General features: G+C 41.7%; 1 protein-coding gene across 1 annotated transcript in view; it reads left to right on the plus strand.

Moving 5' to 3' along the window:
- Positions 1–15743: 15743 nt before the first annotated feature.
- Positions 15744–23734, plus strand: part of SYNE1 (spectrin repeat containing nuclear envelope protein 1) — a 319748-nt gene continuing 311757 nt past the window's right edge. The window contains exon 1 of the mRNA XM_075035971.1: positions 15744–15800. The gene's annotated coding sequence lies outside the window, so the exon portion shown is untranslated. The remainder of the gene's footprint in view (positions 15801–23734) is intronic.

Below are 23734 nucleotides of genomic sequence, written 5' to 3' on the forward strand. Positions count from 1 at the left end.
AATGAAAGAATTGAAAGTTTTTGCAACAGAACTCATCTAAAATAGGTACAGTGTATCAAATCCTGAGATGTCATAATTAAAATGTCATCTTCTTCAACAAAAAGCAAAAGCAGATTGGTACATCATAAACCTTGCCTTAATTTATTATTTCAAATATTAGACTAATTTTGTTTCTGTTCATTTTATTTCTGAGTATTGCAAGAATTCATTTTCTTGGTAACCCCATTAGTCCTTCCATTTTTCTGTATTGAGAAGTATCATTTCCTGAAAACAGAATCATCATAACTTGAGGTACCCTCATGGATAAAAATGCTCATCACCATTCATTATACTGGCAAGTATAACACACTGATGGGAGACAGTGGTATGTAGAGGACGAGCTGTCAAACACATTGCTGATGTAAGTGAGTTCAATGCCAATGAAATGAGCAGCCTTTTACCCCTTGAAAAGAGGAACTGAATTCTGTCCTTAAGGTTTTGAATGTATTGATTAAATGAGGGGAGGTGCTTTGAATTTACAACAGCACAAGCCCTAACCCTGAAGAAAGAGAAGAACTTTCAGGGGAAATAAATGTGATGGGTATCATCATGTATTAGGAAAATTGTGGGCAACCAAATGGTAGGTACACAGGGTAGCCCCGGCAGGTGAGGAGTTGCCGGCTTCCTCAGCCATGTGCAGCCACGGGGGGAGGACTTAGCACCATTGCCAGCTTGCTCCGGCAGGGCTGGCAGTTGCTTTCTCTGAGGCATTTATGCTTTCCCCATTGATATATTATGACTGTTACATTTTTTCTTTGCCCTCCAATAAACCCCTGAAGGGCTAGATGTTTTCTGTTTAACAAAACACTTAGAGCAGAGAGATACTTTACTGGGCACATAGAGATCAATTTAGTTGAAACCATTTTTTCAGCTGGCCAGGGCTCATGGTGATGATTAAGTATGGCCAGTAAGCCCTACAGATTGAACTCAGATCTTAGCTACTGTCAGTCACTGCCAGACAGAAGGGTCGTACCACTGCCACTAAAAGCAGAAAAGGAACACCATGTCAGATTTTTAAAGAAACTTGCTGAAAACTCATTTTCAGTTTTTCAGTTGCTTACTGGTACAGGCACTTCTTGAGGAAACATAGGTATATCTGCTGAATTGTCCTGCGTGAACCCACAAAATCTTTTTATTTCAAATGTAAGCAGAGTTCACTGAAAAAAAAGAATGAAAAAGAGTAGAATCACCAGCCAGTGAAACTTTTTCTTTTTTTTTTACACTTTCCATCTGGAGATTATGATTTAGGCTGGGATTTCCTTTAATTGTTTCATATTTCAGCAGCCTCATATTTGTCCTTGGTTAGTTTTACAGCTCTCCGGATGCACGAAGAAAAACTCAGGAATTTTTGTTCTTTGACCAGTGATGAAAAATGTTCCTGTCTCCCATCAAACTATCCATTTTAAATGCTGCTCATAGTGTGACAAAAGATAGAGAAACTACAGCTTGACTTTAGTGCCTATAATGACTCACATCAATCCTCTTCAAGATCAAACAGCTGATTTCTGCAGTTTACCTGCTACAGGTTAAATAACCTACTTCACATGCTGGCTCTGTCAGAATACACCTTTTGATATGATATGTCTGCTATGAATGAAAAGAAATCTAACTGCATGAATGTCGTCATCTCAGAAAAGACTTTGGTTTCCAGGAGTGTATTAGATGTAACTAATTTTTCTCCAGATTTTTCAGAGAAAGAATCGTGGGTAGGAAACACATGAGAATTTCAGACATTCAATATTTTTGGGATGTGTGAAATCCTAAGGACTTAACATAAAAAGAAGGTCCCTATTGCTAATTATGTACCATTACATGATTGGGAAGATAATGTCACTGGGCAGAATGTGAATACACTTTCTAGTTACTGGAAGATGTAAAAAAATTTCAGATCCAATATTCAACTTAAAGCTCTGAAACCATATTTTTTCCCTAACATGGAAGTCTCATATAGTCTAGTGAAAGCTGACTGAGAGACATAAAAAGAGGCAGAGGAGAGCCCTCCCCTTCTGCCAGCCAGACACTTTCAGATTACTGATCTTTTTAATAATATTTTTGATGTTAAAGACTGTGTTTGTGCATTTACATGTGTGTGGGAAAGTGAGGGGGAGACAATTAAAAAAGGGTACACAGCAATATGTATTTTATGTTAATGCATTTCAGCACTGGTTAAACTTAAGGCCAGAGAGAAAAAAAATTTCTTTCAGCCAGGTTTGTATATCTCAAATACTTAACATTAAAAGGGATGGGGGGTCCTGCTGCAAGCAATAGTGGTAAGTCGTATGGGCAAAAGCCAGTTTTAGCACCTCTGCACTGTATTCCCGCAGCCAGGTAACAGCCAGGGAGTATGATGCTGAGAGTTGGCGTTATGGGGCTTGTGTGGGTCCAGCTGTGCACCAGGGTAATGCAGGTCACCCCTGCGGACACAAGGAGGTGAAAGGGGGAGGGGGCAAAGATGAGCTCTTTGGGGCTAACAGAAAGCCAGGAATTTCCTCTCTCACTTTTGTATCTAACAGCTTGCATGATATTTTGTGGTGGCCCACGTGGAGCTAGCAGTTTGGACTCTAACTGGAAAACCCCAAACTCAAACTTTTATTTTATCAGGAGACTAAATTGTGAGTTACCATCCCAGAACAGAAGAAAACAAGGTACTATCATTATCTAAGATTTCTTTCCTCACAAGGAATTAATTGGGTAAAACAGAGGCATAAACTCACCTAGCTTCAACCTTCAAGTTGAAGCTTGATAAATTACTAAAGAGGATTATATGATATGATTGCTCATAGGGGCAGAGAACTGGAGTCAACAAGCCAAAAAATCCCTCCTGGCTCTCTGTTCTCCTACAAATGCATCCTGTGAACCACTTCCCGTTCAGCAGATGAAGATGAAATCCACCAATATGCTTTCCAAAGGGTGGAAAATTTTTATCCAATGGCCAAATTTGCCAGTTTTGCACAAATTTACAATCTAGGAAAGAGATTTGCCATTATTTCTTCAGAGTGCAGTATTTCCTTGTCTTCAGCTATGATGCTAGAAGTAAAAGGACAGGGCAATACACCTCAGAGTCTTTCTATCCAGTTGTGCTCCCCTGAACCTCCTGACAGCAGCAGTGCTGAAGCATGACATTCAGTAGACTCATTACCTTAATTCAGATTACCATCCTATTCTTTCTACTGCCCATTAAGAAAGGGACCAAGTAAGGGGAGAGAAAGAAACAACACCCAAATGCAATTCACTATGACAACAAAATCATATGTTAACTTTTTTGTAGTAACTGATATAGCTCTACAGTTGAGCTGTAAGTTTTACATCCAGCTACCAGTGCTGGACAAAAAAATAATCTCTTGCTGTTGTATTCTGTCCTACCTGCTGTTAAAAAGATGGAATGAAATGGAATCCATTTTTCGCACTCCCTAGGGTGGTCTGAAATTTTTTATTTCATTGACAAATAATGTTTACAGTTGTCACATGGAATTTAATGGACTTGACTCATCATGCAGCATTGCCTTAGAACAGGAAAAAATCTTCCTGCATGCTACCAATTTCATGTGGACTTGTGGATCTGTGTGGATATTCAGTACCTCTGCAGTGTTGCTGTCCCTAGATGGGCAGAGACTCTTATCTGTAATCCTTTTGCTGAGGCGTAAACTGGGACTTACCACTGACATGGTCTTCATTTTATCACACAGTTAGGCGCACCAAGAAACATAGCATACTGGATTCAGGGTATGTTTCTGGGACCTATTTTTATATTCATTTTAGCAGAAATAGTTCCCTGCTGTCATTTCATTATGTGTGTTAGATAAGAGCTTAATCCAAACACATTGCTGCTAATGAAAATATCCCTACACATACTGAGATATCATAATAGGTGCGGCATGGGCAGATAAGCATTTAGAGAGTATTTAAATCTCCTGTATATCTGAAATATCTTCCAGAAATGAGAATAGAAGGATGGTAAGAACAAAAACTTTACTGTCCATATGTTTTTAGTAAGGCTGTTTCCAAAGCTATATTCTTCTATAGATTCCAGTGCTTAAAAAAAATAATTCAGAGCCACTTTCTAACAGGATTTTTCCCAGTCTAATGCATTACGCCTGGATTACTTCATTATTTTTCCCAGACCTATAACTGGTCTACCAGGCTAGTCATGAAAAAATAGTCTTTGTGGAATCATACACCACCACAGATACCATTTTGGTTTGATTTAGTTAGATTTACTGTGGGTATACTGCTTAATTTTCATGACTGCATTTGTTTGATAGATTGAAACAGATTGAAAATTCTTCTTTCATTTTTCTAGGCAAATGGCTTATGACAGTAAAAATCTGCTTTCTGAGTCACACCATAGGTAAATGAGTAACACAAAGCAAAACAACAACAAATATTTGATCATGATGACCCTCTTCATCACTTTACTAGTACCATAAAAAAAAATCGAGAAAAACAAAACCTTTTCTGAAGTTTAGAGCAAGAGGAAATCCTATGGGGAAGGTTTAAGAATGGAGGCATGATGAACAATTGAAGGAAATTGCCTTTCAGTAGTCATGAATGTTTAATCTTCTCTTCCTCTGATTGACAGGATCACACCGTAGTCACAGAGTATCCATTTATTCCTATAAATCCAACAAAATTGAAATGCAACTCATGAGGAAATTAGCTGGACTTGTATTTCTCTGTTACACTACTTTTGATTTGCCCAAGGAAAATTAAAGTGTATATTATGTCAGAATGTTCTGAAGTATCTAAAGCCAGGATAAATCACCCACAAAAGTACAGAGTGCCACAATACTTCATAACACTGTAAATAAAGGTTCTGAGGGCTACAAAGTCCATGGGCAATGTCCTGTATGCCAACTTAGCTTGCTTGGTTTTGTTATTATTTATTATTCTTATTATAGTTTCCCCAAGGCATCCCATATGGCAATCATGAGTCTGTTGTACTTAAGCACTGTACAAATTGCAGAGACCAGGTGATTTGCTTTTCTTTGTTGCGCAGATGATTGTTTCCTGTAGTCTGCAAGAAAACATCATATTGAAAAGCAAAAGTCCAAACCTTCAGTCACTGATATATTTTCTTTGATGATTTTCTTTCCCTTCCTCTGAGAGCGATATTTGAGGTTTAAAGGCATTTCACAAGGTGCGTATTTGGCAGGTCTGTCATCCTCACCTTGCATGTCAAGCTGCAGTTCATTAGGGCAGGCCCATTACCAACTGCTGTGAAGACAAGATGCTGGCAGCAAGTACTTTGTCTGTTGCACCTCAGCTTAAGCAGAGAAGTAGCCAAAAGCAAAAGCAGGTACTTGAAGAGTTTTTAGTGGGAAAAAGATAAAAGCGCCCTGTCAAGGAAGCTGTATTTCCCTCAACATACCCACGCGTCCCAGAGAATTTCTCTCCCAAACTAACTACAGAAATTTTACTCTGATGAAAGCCCGCAGTAGTCGTTCCTTCCACATATCCCTTCCTTCTTATTGCAGCAAATCTAGACATCCCAATACTCTTCAGAGCCACAAAACATCCAAACCTTTGCCCTCACCCATGTAGCCATCCTAGCCACCCCTGACAATCCCCACTACTCCCTCTCTCCCGAGCACCCATGCAAACATCTGTACTTGTACCCTCCACGCTGCTGAGCACCCCAGTCCCTCAGCAAGCTAATGAGAGAGCTCCACAGAGAATGGAAATGCAATTATGGTCCTTTGGAAACTGGTGAATAATTAATTTAACCATTTTCTATTGCAGGTCATTAATTTTTACTGCTCTCAGATGGCTTGCTATTATGGAGAGTAAGATGAATAAATCTTGAGCTGTAAGGGCCAGGAGTTGTGGACACAGGCATCCAAGCACAGACTGACTGCAGAAACTCCAGATGTAGACAATCATTTACCACTAAGTACAAGGAGCTTGATACTGATTTCATGTACACTTTCATGTATGCTTTCAGTTTTACACTGATGAAACTTTCAGTAGAATAACTCCTCATTCATTCTGGAAAAGACCTGGGGGACAAGCACTTCTAAGATGCAAGACTTCTGAAGCAGATTTTTAGCATACAGAAATCCGCATCAATAAATTGAATTTCGTTGACTTACAATGGTGATCTGAGCAGTTAAAAAGATCAGGAAATAAAATGATGAGAGATGATGAAAATGTAAGGGAACAGACAATTTACAAAAGCAAAGCATATAGCTTATAAAAGTAAAGCACTCAACAATCTGACTACTTGACATGGGCCAGTCAAACAATGAAAGCAAGCACCAGGTAAGACTGAAATGTACAATAGAAGGGCATGCACCAGAAATTACTCCTGACCCTTTCAATTAAGATCACCTGATCTTAACCAAAGAGCTCTGGGAACAGTCCTAAGGCATAAATAAGACTGTCATGATAGGGCATGGATTGAGATTAAAAAAATAGGCAATACCATGGAGATTTCATCAACTAGACAACCATCAGAAATGGTAAGGGGAAGCAGTAATAGGGGAATTAATGTCAGCAAGAATGCTTCCACTTTCCAGTTCTGAAGACAAAGATAGTAGAGACAAAGACAGTCACATGTCTTTTGAAACAAGCGTTGCCAGCTCTCAGGAATATATTATGAAAGATTCTTCTTTGGTGATGACAACCTACGTCTAATCTTCAGGTAATATCAGAGAAAGATACCCTCAGACAGGCTGATTAATCCCTTATTGCTGCCTTCTTTTGAAGAACAGTCAATAAACTAAGCAGGCAGACTTCACATTCCTACTCCTCAGCCACAGAATGAAATCTGTTTGGATTTTTCTTGGGATGGGTTGAGCTGACTGGAGCTGAGCTGGGAATTTTGAGATGAGAGAAGAGGGATGGGAAGCCTCTAACATGGTTTTCATCAGAAGACAACAGAAAACAGAAAAATTCCAAGGATTCAGTGAGGATCAACTCTGGCTCCTCCCTAGTCTACTCTGAAAACTATCAGGTGGCTGACCTCTACAGCTGCAAATTAAGGTGGAGATTGGAGAACAGAAGAACCTGGTAGGCTCTGCCTTACATTCAGGCCTCAGAGTTCAGGTTCAGCTGGATCAACAGAGGTACTTGCGGGAATACAGAGGGTTCAAGATTGTTGGACCACTGGGCACATTATCCGGTTTGTGGTTAAAAGTGTAGCATAGTTTCAGAGCCTTGTACTTAACCCTATGTTCTGCCAGAAACTGGCAAAACAAAAATGCTTTGGAGCTAGGCAGGGGGAGCTATATAGACCCCCAAAATTAATTAAGAATGCCTCAGTGTCATTTAGTGCTTCATCATTATACCTGAAGCCCTGAGGCTTATAATATTGAAACATTGAAGAATGGAAAATCAGAGTGGCCTGGAGCTGTCAAAGCCTGGGCAGAAACAAAATGACCAGAAAAAATTCAGTGAAAAAGGCAGATATGGTCAGCTCTATGTAACTCTTATGCTCCCACGTGTGTAAGCCACCACTGACCGTATTGCTAACTCTTTTCTGTGTCCAGAGGATGTGAGTCTGTAGCAACTCTGTGCTGCAGAGTATTGGTGGTCCAGGTAATTCTGTAGCAGGTTGCCCTTTCATTTCTGGGGTGCTGTACTTCAGAGTCAGAGGTGCTAGTTGAAATGATGGCTGGTATAGTCATCCCCATCAATGCAACCTGAACACAAAATCAGGCCACTGTTCTGGTAGTATTTTATATCTGCTCTGAACTCCTTTTGTAAAAACTGTGTAAACAACAAAAAAACCTGTCTCTGGAGAACTCACAATTTATGAAATCTCCAGAGACAAGCACTGAGGAGCTAGAAGCATCTGGGCTTTTATCCTGTAAATTTGACTCCGACTGACAGGCATCTGCAAACAGCACTACCAATATCAAAATGCATGGTGCTCCCCATAATATGGAGGAGCAGTTTTAGAAAAGGTGCTATTGGCAATTTGAAGAAAAAACACTGGCAATTTAAAGGAAACACTGTAAGGATATATATCACCAGTGGGCTCTCTGAGCTTCTTTTTCAGCTATAAATTTTCATTTTTGGAGGTCAGAGAAACACAGTTAGGAGAGATTTTTGTCAAGAGAAGCACTTTTGAAAAAGCTTGTTTGTGCTCCCAAGCATGTCATTTGGCAATTATTTACTCTAGACATGAAAAGATACTCACCCAAAGCAGTGAGGTAGCAAGAAAGAGTTCCCCTGGGGACTTTTTGTCCCAGTGGAGCAGCATATTTACTGAATAATTATTGTGAAGAATTTTAACTACATTCTGTAGAGTTGTATTGTAGCACAGTATTTTCCTGAAGTAAGCACTGCAGTGCAGAAGAGCTGTAGTCTTGAAACTGCCTAATTAACTCCTAGTCACAGCTGAACATGGGAGACATACAGTGAAAAAATATTCAGGCATTGCAGGGATGAATGACTCACATGAATTGCAGCCACCTTCAGGATAAAGCACAGCACCGTGAAACAGCAGAGAGAGACAGCTAAAGCCAAGAGATGGGTAACATATAAATTTGGAAAGCAAAGAAAGATATTTTGTAAGCACACTAACTTTTTCTTTCAATATTGCTTGGCCTTTCTACAGGCCAATTAGAAGTCTTATAATGTTATTCTTAGATTCGATTTATCAATTCAAAAAGTGTTTGTTCTTATTCAAATTCCTGTCTGTTTCTGCATATGTGAGATTTGTGTGCCATTATTTTTCACTGTCTCTGTATTCTGTTATACTCTTCCTTCCTAAAATTCTTCTTTTAAATCAGCATTTTTTTACAGAATTTGTAATATAGTTTTAAACAACACCATCTGAAAAAAAAGTCTCTCTATGCTTCAGCTTTTCATAGAAAACACCAAGCTTCCTATTCATTATGTGTTATTTGACAAGACAGAGTTTCACACTCCTGAATGAAAATGATCATGATGAAAATCATGGATGTCTCATAGAAGAATCCTGACGTTGTTCAGAAGAACTTCTGGTGCTATCTGTCAACATCAAAAGGTAGAAAATAATATCTGATAAGATTAATTGCATAGAGATGACAGATTACTGCCCGGGGAAGTTCTCATGCATACCAAGATGCTTCTCCTACCTAATGAATTTAAGATATATTCAAAGTGAGGTCAGGAAAGACTTTGGATAAATTCTTTCACTCACACATAGTGTACAGTGGCTGAGATACATGTCTTGTCACTTAAAATATTTAACATATTTTACATATTTTACATTTAACAGATTTAACATCTTTTAAATATTTATTTTTTTAAATAGCTTTTTGATACATTTTGTATCAAGACCAGTACAGAAGTCAGCAAATACAGATTTGGAACTGCAAGCATAATGACAGTGACAGAGAATAGTCACTGGCTATCAGTCAGCCGATAGTCAGGTAATGAAAGTGATGGATAAGAATCCTATATGTGTTGATTACGGGTCACAAAAAATCATGGGACCAGGGTTTCCTCTAGGTACATATTGTAGGATCAGTGAGATAAGCCTTACGCTAGACCCATATACTGCTTGGAACAACTGAAGTGGAGAGGATCAAAATCCAATTCTTCTTAAAAAAAAAAAAAAATGCTTTCTCAAGGGGTACTGACTGATTTCATCCTCCTTCTCATGTCTTGGCAACACCAGGTTTGCTCCTGTCAGGTGCTGTGACTGCCTCAAGTGGCACACCAAGCTTCTCACCCCTTCTTAAACACCCTGTTCTCCATTTCTGTTGAGACGTCCGTTCAGGTTAACCTTACAAGACACCTCGGCATCTTCTGATGTCCCCAACATTCCTGTAAGCCCTCCCTTCCTACCAGGTTAGGCTTTTCCTTTAGTGTCCAAAGCTTCATTTTACTGTGACCACTGACATCCTCCGTGGTTTCAGTCTTGTTTAATATTTTTACCACAATGAATTCCTGTTTGCCTGTAGTATTGTATTTCAGAGAAGCAATTATTTTAATTTCTTTATATTTTAAGCTAAATTATTTTTCTGTTCACACATGTAATTCCAAACAAGTAAAGAAATGCAATTATTCTGCCTAGTGTTACATAACAAAGTTAATTCACTAAGTTTTTATGACTTTTCCTGATAAGATATTTGTCCAGGTTTGCTTGAAATTGGTGCCAGCTGAAATTCTGCCCAGTGCTGTTCAAAGGCACAGCTGATAAAGATATCTTGTCTCTATTAGAATGTAAGGAAGTTCCAAATAACTTCAGTTTTGGTAGCTGAGAGTTTCTTGGACTGTTCCTGCAGCATCTTTTTAGCCCAGCACGAGAGGAAAGCCCTTTTTGATAGAGTCCACACGGTGGCAATATCAGATCATGTTTGCTTTGTAATACTGGTTCATGTCAAACAAGTTACTTTTATCACGTTCGATATTTTTTTTTTTCTTTTTCTAAGCTGAAGCGTTATGAAAAAAAATGTTAGGTTATGTGTTTAAAGACTCATCTCCACGACAGACAGGAGCCTGGAGGCACAAGGGTGGGTGGAGGAGCATGGGAAAATAAAGGGATAAAGGGATAAAATGCATCCTGTAAACAGGCTGCTGGTCAGTACGCTTGTCTGGCCCTTCCCTGCATCTGATTGGTGCGGTCTGCCCTGGTTTCTCATTAAACTCCATTTCTAACTATTTTCCTGGGTGAGGGGCTCCCTATTGTGTGTGCACCTGTGTGTGCAGCAACCGGAGCAGATCAGGGGCCACAGGGGCTGGGGCATCTCTGCTGCCGGCGCCTGGAGACCCCGGACGAGGTGCACAGTGTGCACGGGTGTGAACGTCAACATGTGTAATCACCAACAAACATCAAACTCCATCAGCCAGAAAGTAGGATAAGCGGCCAACGAGTCAAATACTGGAGTGTCTGTAATACCAGAAGGACCAGGGGTCTGAGAGTTGGCTACTGGAGGGGCCAGAAGGTCCAGCCCAGCTGCTGGGGGAACCTGAGATCTGCCATAGGGAGTTCGGGGTCAGCTGCTGGAGGGACTAAATGGCTAAAGCCAGCTCTTTGAGGAGAGTATGGGGTGTCCTTGTGTGTTTGTCCATTCCTGTGTGTAGGTGTGTGTGGCTCAGGCCCTGGGACCTGGCATGCCCAGGTGCCGGCAGGCGTGGAGACTGGAATCCAGGGGCTAGGCATGGCCCCATTGAGTGTTTAAAGTCAGCTACCAGAGGGAGCCACGCTTTAGGGATGAATATGCATTTGCATATACTTTCTTCTAACAGGCTTTCAACCTGATCAGCCAGGAGAGAAACAGGATCAGGTCTGCACGAGTGCTGTGGTTTTGGCCCCTGTTGAACTGTGCTTGCAGCCATGTGTATTATATGTGTATGTGTATGGTATGTGCACCTACTGGGAGCGCACACTCAGCCTTGCTACTGGCTGGATCTGGGGATGTGGAGCTGTGGCAGCCTTGCTGCTATTCAACTACTGGATTTGGCAGCTCCTAACAGAATGTATATAATTTTGATATTGGCAGTACTTCTGCTTGCTTATGACCTTTAAGTAATATAACCTTTTAGTCCTATTCTAAACAATACTGAGGTGCCCACTTTTCATTCTTGTTTAGGAGTTTGACTTTTTAGAAATGTTTTCCAATTTAGTGTAACTTATGAAGCATAAATGAGGAAAAATTGGCACAACAATAAATTTCAAACACATATAATGAGTTTCTTGACAATAATGAGGTGACTAACATTAGAAATAAATGCCATTTGTTTTAGCTCGACTCTTGCCATATGCTAGACTGAGCTCATTCTGTACATTTAGAGCTTTAAATCCTACTTAGGCATTTCTAAGCTGTTAAAAGTTTGATAACTCCACTTACAAGAACATATCATATATCATGGTATTATATACTAGTTTAACAGATGATTTTTTTTTTCTGATTTTTTTTTCTACTCCCACTTCAGTTTTGTGTAATCTCATCCCATTACTTTCATTATTTCAGCACAATGCAAGGCAAGTTAAATGGTCTGTTGCTACACTTCATGTAATTCAGTATATTTTATATTAGAGGGGATGTATTCTTTGGCTTCTACTTGTATCTTTAATTTATTGTCAAAGTTTGTTCACCCCAGTTTTGTTACATTTAAATATAAAACATAAACACACACAAGTATGTTTACATATAATATACAAAACCTTTATGTAGAAAAATTCATGCAGTTATACAGCTTATAAATTTATACTTGACATGGTACATGAAATGGAGATGTAGGACTGCACACATCTCTAAGGAGGTGTGTGGCAATGTTTTAAGGTTGCACATCGATACTGTGTGGCAGTTTAGGACAGGAAGGAAGTGGCAACTGCTGCTTGCTGCAAAACCTGCAGAAAGAAGGGTATGCTCTGTTGCTCAAACCAGCCTCAACATTCAGAGAGTCACAGCAAATGGACTCGGCAGAGATCAAGACACCTAAAGAGATATCCTGTTCTGCACCCTGACTAAGTATCACAAAAATAAAACGCTTTCCAGGAAGATGCTTGGCTAGTCTGTACGTTAAAATCTCCTGTGACTCAAACTGCAACTTCCTCCTTACAGTATGTGGTGCAAAGCTTTATTTCCTCCTAAAATTTTTGGTTCCATTATGACAATCTTACCTGCTGCAAGGTAGGCACGTTACTTCTTGTCCCATGCACTGTGGACACCGAGAAGGGATTATTCCCTTCCTTTTGTAGCGCTCCTTTATGGTTCTGAATGCTTTCAAACATCCCATCGCTTTCTAATCTCTAGATTAAACAGCTATTTCAGTGCCTTCTACACCTCCTGCCATTCTCACAGCTGTCCTCTGGGTTGTCTCCACTTGGTTTAGATCTTTCTGGCGATCAGAATTGGACTGCGCACAGCGAGACACAACAGTGAGGCAAACCGAAACGTTACCTCCTCTAAAGGCAGTATTTCTCTTCTGAGGAAGAGTGCCCTGAATTCTTCGGTGCCAAAGACCTCACTCGCGTCTCAGCTAAAAGCAGCAGCCCTCAGGGGTGCTGTGCCGCCCGTTACACGGAGCCAGCCTTGGTGATACTGGCTGTATTTCTTTCTTTGCCGTTTGTCACGCTTTACCCGAGTACTCTGAAGCTGGGATTGTTAGAGGAGGGACACTGTCCTTCAGGGCCTGGCTAGACTTGTCCATCAGGGCAGTTCTTCTGGCTGCCACCTGTCCTTAGCTGAGGCCTTCTCACCTGAGTGCTCGTGGAAGTGTGCTGCACACTAAAGAATTTGCTTCGGACACAGCAAGGGGCCTCTAATTACCTACATTACTATACTTCCTGTCTTTCCTGTGTCTACTCTTCGTGTCTTTTACTTCTTGCCTTAAACAATGCCAACATGTAGTAAAGAATCCTCATTTAATATGACCATTGAATGTTAAGCATGTTTGAAATCATAGTGGAATCAAGTATATGCTTAGAGTAAGGATGTCATTAATTTAAAATGAATAAAAATATCTGAATATGTTTCTAGCTTTCCCTTTCCAAAAATTCCCAGTCATGATGACAGAGCATGCATGGAAAGTGAGGTGGCCCCTTGCTAGAACTGCTATATATTAGCAAATATAATCCCTTTTCCTTCCAGAAGGGCTATCTACAAACACCATAGTGGCAACAGTTTCAGTTTGTGATTTTTTAACAATTAAAAGCAAAATAAGAAAAGTAATGATGGTAAATTGTAGTGCATTGTCCCAAGGATGGTGAAGACAATTTTTTTCTAACAAAAAAATCTGGGTAAGTACAGTGAAGCTTACAATGTCTACCACTTTAGTTTGGAATATATTTTTCATACAAGGTGTACTCCAGCTCTGTCCACAGCTGGAGTTGATTATTTGGTATAAGAACAAATAGGCTGAAGTGGAGTGACATTATATTCTCGTGTAATATACAGAGAGGAAGAGATTTAAATAAGCCACATCTTTTTTTCCTGCATATTAAACTCAAAATAGCTTTACAGAAATCAGTAAGCTTTCTGTGGGTTTCCTGCTATAACTGATAGGCAGGATATACCTCAATCATTTTAGCTGAACATTCAAAACATACAGTGCAGCATATAGTGCTGCAATTTAGAGAAAGAAGGAAGCTTACACTAGCAAGTACTTTGCTGAATTGCTTCAAATTATAGTAGTAGTATTATATGAAGTCTAAGCTTTTGTAGCAAAGATGTCTCTCATGTTAACCCAGGAAGATAAAATAAAATGGCATTTGCTGAAAGAGACGGCAAAGTGAGGAATTTATTCAGCAAAAAGATGTATGTGGAAAGGGGAAACTCAGGAGCATGTCAGCATCTACTTCCTTTGCCACTTTTGATGCTGCAACTGGCATGGAGTAAAACAAAGAAGCAGGACAAACAATAGAGGTAAGAAAGCACTGGATGAAAAAGGCTTTGCAGTTCCCCTCCTGCACAAAACCCAACCCAACCCAACCCAAAAAACCCACAACCGTCAAGAGGAGGAAAATGTCAGGTCCAATATGCCTGGCTACACTCATTTTCAGGAAGAGAGAATTTTTGTGGATGGCTGGAGGTGACCTAGATACATACCCCCCAGTTTCACAAGAATCCTCGCTGTAGCTCCCGGTATGTCTGCTTCTTCCACGCAGTATCCCGGCTCCAAGCATGTGATCCGTAACTGCGTGTTGTGTCGGGATAGGTGCCACAAGTGTTAAATGCTCCTATCACAAGGGTAGCACCCATGTTAACATGCCTAGCGCTAAAGGAAGGGATGATGCTGAGTAATCTCTGCTGCCTAACTCAGATTTCATCCATCCACTCAGTAAACACCCTGCATGCTAATGTTGCAGAATCACTGCAGCACTGCCAGAAAAGACGAAAACTGAGAGGTGTATTGGCACTGATTCTCCCAACTTCTCCATTTCAGCTCTATGTGAGTGTTTTTCTTTCCCAGTGACACAGACCAGAGATGATCCATCCCTTAGCAGAAAAATATCCTTCTGCCTTCTGCATGAAGCTAGCCTCAAGTGTCACAATAAAAACGAAGGAGGGAAAAAGCATAACCGAGTCTCAGGGTTTGCACAATGTCTTTTGAAGAGGCAGAATCACGTTTTGTACCGGCGGCGTAAATGCTGTTGCACGGCTAGTGTGATTCGAGCTCAGAAGTGGCAGACCGTCTTGCTGGCTCCTTCGAATATTTCTGTCCTCCTGCCGTTACGTAAGTGCCGGCGTCCCAGTTTGCTTGTGCAGCTCCCTGCCTCAGGCACGATGATGCTCTGGAGCCTACGCCGAAGGTAATGCCCTACAGAACGCCATGTCACGCAACAATAATAACAGTAATAGGACTAGGAATAGTAATTAGGGGCGACAGCTCTATACAGTCAATTTCAGAAGTAGTTCGGTTGCTCGCCAGAGCGCACTTCGGGGTGGTGGGGGGGGGGGTGTTTAGGCTCGGGGCTGAGGCCGGTGCCTCATCCCCCGGTTCCCGGGCAGAGCGGCCAAAGCAGCCGCCCCCGGACAAGCTGCCCCGGCCTTGCCGCTGCCGCTGCTGCTGCTGCAGCCGCCGCGGGGCGGGGCTCGGCCCCCCCATTCCTCCCCCGCGATGCGCGCAAGGACAGCGGGCTGCGGGGCACGGCACGGCACGGCACGGCGCGGGGGGCGGGTACAGAAGGGACAGCGCGGCCGCGGCCTGGGACGCGCCGCAAGGGCACGGCCCACGCACACGGCCCACGCACACGCACACGCCGCCCCCCGCCCACCCCCGCACCTGCTTCCTCGCCGCGGGGCGGGGCGGGGCGGGGTGTTGTGCTCGGTAACCAGGCAGCCGCGCCGGGCGCACCGAGGAGCGCGGTACCGAGGGCGCAGGTAGGGCGCGGGGCTGGGGGGCAGGAATGAGGGACACCCCCCCCCCCCCGGGGCAGGCTCTCCCGGCTGCAGCCCCCCCCCACCCCGTCCTCCTCCTCCTCCTCCTCCTCTTCCTCCTCCCCGCCAAGGCCAAACTATGTCGAGGTTAATGCGAAAGCCGCCGCCGTGATTGCGGAGTTTGCCCGTTTTCCCGGGGGGGGGGGGGTGTGTGAGTTTTTGCCCGTTCGGAGTCCGGGGGTGGGAAATCCCGGAGGAGGGCTGCGGTTCGCCTCCCGAAGCGCACGTGTGCGTGTTGCAGAGAGACCCGGGTTTATGCTCGGTCGCACGCTGCAGGCCAAAATGTGGTTCGTCTAGGGAGATGTGACTGTTGGTGTGCGCTCCCAAGAAGCGGGTTTCGGGCTGGGTTGTGGGCAGTGATGATGCAAAAAAGGACGAGAGCACCGCAACAAAGATGCGTAGAGTCCCGGCGTGTGTGGTAACTCCCCAGAGGTAAGATCTGCTGAAATACTGACGGACGAGGTTGTTACTAGGATTCTGACAACCGTATTTTCAGCCGTATTCGTGCTGGGGAAGAGTGCTTGTAAGGACTATTAGTAGTCTGCTATAAGAGACCAGGTTTTGCAATTGATGAGGAATTACTTATGTAAATCACGTGAAGCTGAGAGGAGCTCCAGTGCTCATCACTGTGCGGGATTTCTACCTGTGTGGATTGCAGGGAAATAGTATGGGGTGTTTCTGGCTGCTTGCCAGCACTTTTCAAGTGCCGAGACTGTTGAAAGACTCTTAACAGGCACACACTTTCCTGTAGTAGTACTAGCGATGGACTGACAGCTTTCTATGATCTCTGATAATTATTTTCGTGATTCTTGTGTGCTCTTTAACACCTAAACAGGTCCCAAGCTATAAATGCTGATGAGCTATTTTAAAATATTGCCACCGGACAGAGGCTATCAGGGTGCTATGTTATTTTAGTTGGTAAACAATTGCTTTTTTGCTTGCTGTACTAAGTTTTGTGTGCTGAATGACATGACGAAACAGGTTTAGGAGGTATAGTGTTAAAATCTGTAGAGTTACTTTTTTTTCTGGTATGAGTCCATATCCATTGTCATGTGGGGTGTTTAACATATTCCTTAAAGCACCAGTTTTCCCTGGAAAAAACAGCTCTCCAGAATGAGCATCGTGTTGCATGTTGGAGTGATTCAATTCTCACCTTTGCAAACTGTGCTAGATGTGAAAGTAGAAGTAATAGTCTCTCCGCTTCCCTCCTGTTCTTTCAATTCCTGTTCCTAGTGTCTGGGTTGGTTTGTTTGTTTACTATTACCTTCAGAGATTATATATGGCAATGGCAATTCTCTGTTGCTAAGTTTAAAGTACCAATGGATAGGTATTAATAACTGATGAACCCAAATACTTTTGAGGTGGGATTTTAAATTTCATTTTATTTTTACTTTAAATTAAGTAATTGTGATAAGTGCCAGTAGTGATTTGGACTGCTGCACTTAATACAGTCACAAGAATCTCATCATGACTGTACACCTTCATGCAACATTACTTTCTCTTTATTAAATGAGAATTCTCAGAGGAGATTGATTTTTTTATTTTTTTTTTTTAACTTGGGGACCTTAGGAGCATCTTCCTGTGAACTTCCCTAGAGCCACGCTGAGTTACACAGCCTGCCAGTGAGTACACTGCACAAAGAAACTAACACTTTGATACTGGGTCAGGGAGAGCAGAGGCACACAGGGAAGGAGGAGCAGCACCCTGCTAGTATTTAAATGCATTTGAGGAGAAGGTAAGAGTGCCTGGCCCCAAGGAGGGTCTTGCTGGGTGAGGCACTGAACAAGGCATGAATCCCTGGAGAACTTCCAAGGTCAGCGCAGCGAGAGTGATCTCTGTGGGTCTACAGGGCTTCGGGGGATCCAGCCCCAAGAGACATACACATACATTCACCCTTGAGACAGAGACCACGTTAACCCATCTCAGTTATGCTTTGTTAAAGGAAGTCAGCTGTGGCTTAAGGTTTTGGGTTTTTTTTCCCAAGTAGCAGCTGTAGTTATTGGGAAAGTACGTACATCAAACATAAACAGTTATTTGCATACTTCCTCATTACCATGGCTAGTGACAAAACTTTAGAGCTCTTTTGTCTCCTTGTAGGTCACAAAAACAACAGCAGTGGGGTACCTCTGAAGCAACTGAACTTTTGCCTTTTTTCACTCAAAGGCACAGATTTAATAGGGAAAACAGAGGTATTTCTGCTTTTCCATTCATATGGCAACTGTATCTGCCCCTTGCTCACAAGTTATACTTCAGCTAAGCTTTCTTGCCTGAGATGTGCAGAAATACCAAACACTTGATGGTTACTTGCTTATCTCAGACTCAGTTTGACCCACCCTTTCCTGAGATACTTCACTGTTTTCTATTTTAGTGGTCTTTCATTTTTTTTTTTTCTCCTGCAGATGTACCTCTGCAAGAGCCTTCTGCTATAGGTCATATTATGCCACAGTAACCCTAGATGCCATATCAGTATTAAAACTGAAAGATCAGAATGGCTCTTCTACTATTCACCAGCTTACACGTTATATCTGCACTTCACTCTGTCCTGTTTGTTTGTATATTGTGACCTCTGATCTTAATCTTGGCCTGTCTTTGTCTGCGCAGATAGTAAGCCCTTTGAGGCAAGGATTACATCCTGTGTTTGTAGAAAGTAATGAGCTACTCATCCCGGTCTCCTGCTATTACCAACATCTATATAAACTATAATGTATTTTTGCAGAATTTCAATAGCAGGATTACTAAACTGTAGTATGCACTGTATTTAACTTTTCATATCAGAAAGACAGTGAACGACCTTTCTTTGAATACATCTAACAATGTATACTCTGCCAATTTTTTCTAAAAAAATAGCAAGTTTCTGCCTTCTATTTTCTCCTAGAACACTTCACATTTTCTGTTCAAATGGACTTACAGCTTTCAAGACAAGAAACTGTTTCACACCACTGGATTTTTGCCCATCCCCCCAAAACCTAATAGAAAGTAGAAAATAAAATGCTCACTTGCTGAAATGTAAATACATACATAGGCATGTGCACGACTACGGTCCTACAAATAATTTTTAAATACAAGAGTACAGTTATAGGTAAACTACAGAGAAATTGTGTGCCATATATGCTACAGATTTAAATGTCAGATGTGCAAATTACCTTGAATCTTCCAAATTATTAATTGCTGTTGCAGACCCTTAACCTTCTGCAAAATGAAGAACTTTTGTTCAGCTCCAAACAATGCTAAAGCGTAACTAGAGGAACCAAAATAATGCGGAGCTCCAGAAAGGATCCAAACTTCTCTCTCTCTTCTTCCCCACGCTCCCCAAGAAAAACAAATTTCAATACCTCCAGGTAACTACTGCACATCAAGTCAGTTTGGGGTTGGATAGGCAGTGAGAACATCTTGTTTCAGTGTGTTCTTTGTCAAAGGTTGTAATCTGTCCCTTCTTCCACCTTTTTCTATTCAAAAGCAGTCCATGCAGTAGAGAAAGGAAGCACAGAGTGACAGTGTTGGGATTCAACTATCAAAAACACCTTTCAGAGCCAAAATTGCATTTTCCGTGATCTTATGTGGTGCACAGTTATGTCCCATGGGACTTGGGAAAGTTCCAGTATGCACTGGCCTGTGCTGCGTTGGGCTTAAGCATACAGCTACAGATTTGCAATTCAACCATCTGTAATGATTACCAAAGGGACTCTTCTGTTGGCCTGGATTTTGGAAGACCAGTGAGGAGGTACCACATTTTCTTTGAAGATAGTTAAGAATCATTTTGGATCACTCTAGCCCACTTCTTCATTCTAGCTCCTAATTTTAATATATCTGGTAGGCATTACCTGCAGCTTGACAGATTTATTCAAATAAGTTTACAAATGGATTCTCAATTCATCAGCTACTACTTTTCAGTATTCTGGGATTAATTTTATCACGTTTTTCCATTTTTAACTTTGTTTTTGTTTCAGATGGTGCTATTTCCATTTCTGTTGTGCCTTTGTCTATTAGAATTGTCTTCAGTGGAAAAATCAGTATAATACTAACTGAGACAAATTAATCTCCCCTTGATCTTATTTTCTACTTTCTTTTTACTTATCTGGCTAAGAACCATTTGCTTGCTGCCTTTAGTTCCTTAGTCTAACTCAGCTGGTCTTTCAGCAAGTGACTCTTTGTCCCTGTAGACAGCACGCGCTATGGCGGAGCTCTTCACTTCTCATCCTTTATTTCTGCCTACTGAGTGATGGCTTTTCCAATTATGTCTGGAGCAGTTTTATTCTGCCCTGCATAGGTGTACAGTTACTGGACCTTGGACTTAAAGAAATCCCCAGCCTGCTTCACAGGGGAGACACTGTGCTCTTAAGTCTAGTTGACTTCTGTAACTGATGTCCCTTTTATTTATTTTTTAAGCACTGTCTCTTTAGATCATCTCCTGACCTGCTTATGTGCTTTGGGTTATTCTTCTAATAGTATGGACTACATCAATCACTTCCTTAGTCAGAGCTGTTTTCTATGATTAGCTTTTTTTTTCCCCCCACTACTAACTAAAACCCAACCTAAAATAGCTGCTTCTGTGATGGTTTGATGTTTAAAAATGCAGTTATGACCTCCGGAAAATTCTGGTTCCTACCTTTATGTGAATCATTTATTCTGCACTGACAGGGTCACCACTGTCTCATAGAACCACATCAATTCCAACAGCATCTATTGCTCTGGCAGCATTTCCAAGATCTCTTAAGTTTCAGAAACAGAACCTGTGGATCAAAGTGGACTTCTAGCACTACCGTAGTAAACCATACTCAGAAATTCTTTCCTGGAAATGTTTTTTTACTTGCTCAGTTCTGTACCACTGTTTCTTACCACGGAAGTCTGCCTCTTTGTTAACATATAATGGCACTCCAGCACCTGACCTTATTTCTGTCATTCCTGAGATTCTGTTCAGTTCATGTGCTGTAGTTACTTTAGTTATTCCACTGTATTTCTTATATCTATGTAGCATTTGAAAATGACTTCTAGCTGCAGGAGTTCCTTGAATTGTAGCACTCTGTTTTTTTGTCCTCTCAAATATCTCTTTTTGATATGTCCCAGATTAGAAACAGTCCTTTCACTGTCTGCCACCTGTCTCTTTCTTGCTCTCATCAATATCTTTACTTATTTATCTGTGTTTATCCTTGTTTGTCTGGAGTTTCTTTATCTATTGCTGCTGTAATGAGAGATTATAGAAGTCTAAAACTCTATTTTCAGATACAACCATGCTTTCACATCAGTAGCAAACTTCCCCAGGCTGCTATATGTGGCATCAGGCTGGTGTAGTGGGAATCTGCAATTTGTGCCAACATGAAGGACAGTCAGAGAATTTTTTACCCTTTCTTTGGTCAGGTTTATCTTCAGCCGTTGCTGCCCTTCTTATACGTTGTCTACACCTAGCACGGGTCTCTCTGGTTTTCTGGAACAACGCTGCTGACATGCTGGTCTCTTTTCCTTTAATATGTTTTATAAACCTTAAGAACTAAAAGATAAAATGCAACTCTAGGTTTACCAATGGTACTCTAGGTTTACCAACAGAAGGAAAATACAGCCTCTTTTTTTACTTGCAGATAGTTCAAAGCACTCCTGAGCACAATGAAAAAATAAGAATTACACTGGGCACCTGGAAAAAGTTAAGCCATAATAGATTTATTGTTTTTCTTACCTCTTCCATACAACAGATATCCTAGTTTTCTGGCATTTGAAGGGAGAAGCAACACAATCCAGAGAATTGTAAACTGCATATTACTATAGCAGATTGCTAGGCCTAATGGTTTTTATATGAGAGAAAAAGTTCATGTTTCCTCTTTTCAGCTAAAAACAGAGTACCAGGATATTAATACAGGAAAATAGTGTCAGCATAACTTTATCCATTAAATCCAGATAAGTGGCAAATATAATTTAAAAAATTATCTAATTTATATGCAAAAACATTCAATTTCACTCTTGTGTATTCATTCCGTGTATGTTCAGACCAAAAAATTAATAATAATGAAAAATCAATTGTTGAATGCTAAAGCAGGGAATAGCTTATATAGTTCTTCAGGTTTATTTCAGGCTAAGACTTATGAGATTTAAGCCATATGCTTTTTTTTGAAAACCTGTGCATTTTGAAAACATATCCATCTGAAGAGACACCTTTGTGTCTAGCACTGAAATGAAAAAGTCATTCCATTTATTACAAATGATTTTGTGTAACAGCTATGAGAATATTTAATTAAGATTCTAATGTTCACAAATCTGAAAAATATAATCTTTCAGTAGGAAAAAAGATCTTTTGTTGCAGGCTTTAACTATTGGTAGAAGTCAGGAAAAATTTCCCCTCTGCATTACATTGAATAGCTGACTGTGTTTGTAGGTTTTCTTGTTCTATGGAGCTTTAGATTTTGGCTGAAGACAGGTGAGAAGGGTGCATGAAGCTTCATCTATTCCGCTTATACCTTCCCTGTGGTCTGAGCTGTGGTTTTCTGCTTCTGGAGGTGACTGTGCACAAGAGAATCTTTCCTTCCCACCTGTACTAACTTAGTGTCCTCTTTAAATGAGTTAATTCCCACTGCTTGCAAAGGAGCTTTTGAATGAGGAGCGATATTTAGAACCGCAGATTCTTCTTATGCAGCATATAATTTAATATCAGCTAGATAAATTATTAATTGCAAGTCTGCCATTTATCGCTGCACAGTGACTCAGCCTGCTCTAAGAGTAGATTGAACATACATCTTCATTACAGTTTCCCAGCTGCTTTTAACTTGGAGTTGGATCAGCATCTTCCACAGCTCCTCTAAATCTGCTTGTGTATAGCTGATTTACACCAGCTCTGTCACGGTGTGAGTGGGCTGATATTCTGATATTGTTACTGCTGTTAGCCAAAAACCAGTCAGACGAGGCATTTTTAATACCCCTTATCTCTTCCCAACAATTAGTCTAGCAGCTTGCTATTAAAAGTCACGATACCTCACTTACAGTACCGCTTGAAATGTTAGCAGTGCCGCCGCTGCAGAAACAAGGCTTCGTTCAACCTGCTTTGTTACAAATATTTCTGGTTTGGATGGGGTTAGACAACCTGATGTTTCCTTTAAATATCGCAAAGGAAGCGAAGTTCGCCGAGCTGACGTATGTGGGCACGAGCAGCAGAAAACCTTCCTCCTGCTCCCCATCCACGGAGTCAGGCAGTGTTTGGTGTCAGCCGTGGGAGAGAGCTCTGCTTGCCGACGCTCTCTGGGGGGATTCGGCGATGCTGGGGACCGTCAGCCCCAGCCAGTGTTGCAGCTGAGAGGCGTGATGGTGGCATCTTTTCGTGCCTAGGTGTCGCAAGGGTGAGCCTTCCTAGCTGCCAGGGTGCCTTTCCCCGTTTGGGAAACGGTGACTGATATGCACAGTGTCTGTGCACCCCAGGAAAAGGGTGAGGGGCAAAGCCGGGAAGGCGGCAGGGGGGAGGGAAGGGAGGGGGCCCCTGAAGGAGAGAGCAGGCACGCATGGGAAGAGAGCAGACACATGAGTGTCCAGATGTCTTGCGTAAAGTGTAGGCATATGCCAAAATAGCAGTAATGTGGCTAGAGTAAGTATTGGTACCCGTCTGGCCACGACATGCAAGAGCACAGCCCGTGCACACGAGTGGACTTTACAGTCCGTTCTGCACCTCGATCCATCGACGTGTGCTTCCCTCGGCTCCGCTAGTTTAAAGCCAGCTTGGTCTACTGACCTGAGCGGCGCTTCTGTATCCAAAATACAAGGTAAACATACAATAAAAACAGCAGTAAGAGGGAAAGCAGGGATTTCCTTGGGTCAGGCAGTGTTTGAAGAGTCAGAAATGGAAATGTTGAAATGCGATTTCCACTGGCAGCCCTTACATGTTGACACAGCTCCTTTGGGACAGT

This window comes from Buteo buteo, chromosome 9, assembly GCF_964188355.1.
Source record: "Buteo buteo chromosome 9, bButBut1.hap1.1, whole genome shotgun sequence".
Lineage (NCBI taxonomy): Eukaryota > Metazoa > Chordata > Aves > Accipitriformes > Accipitridae > Buteo > Buteo buteo.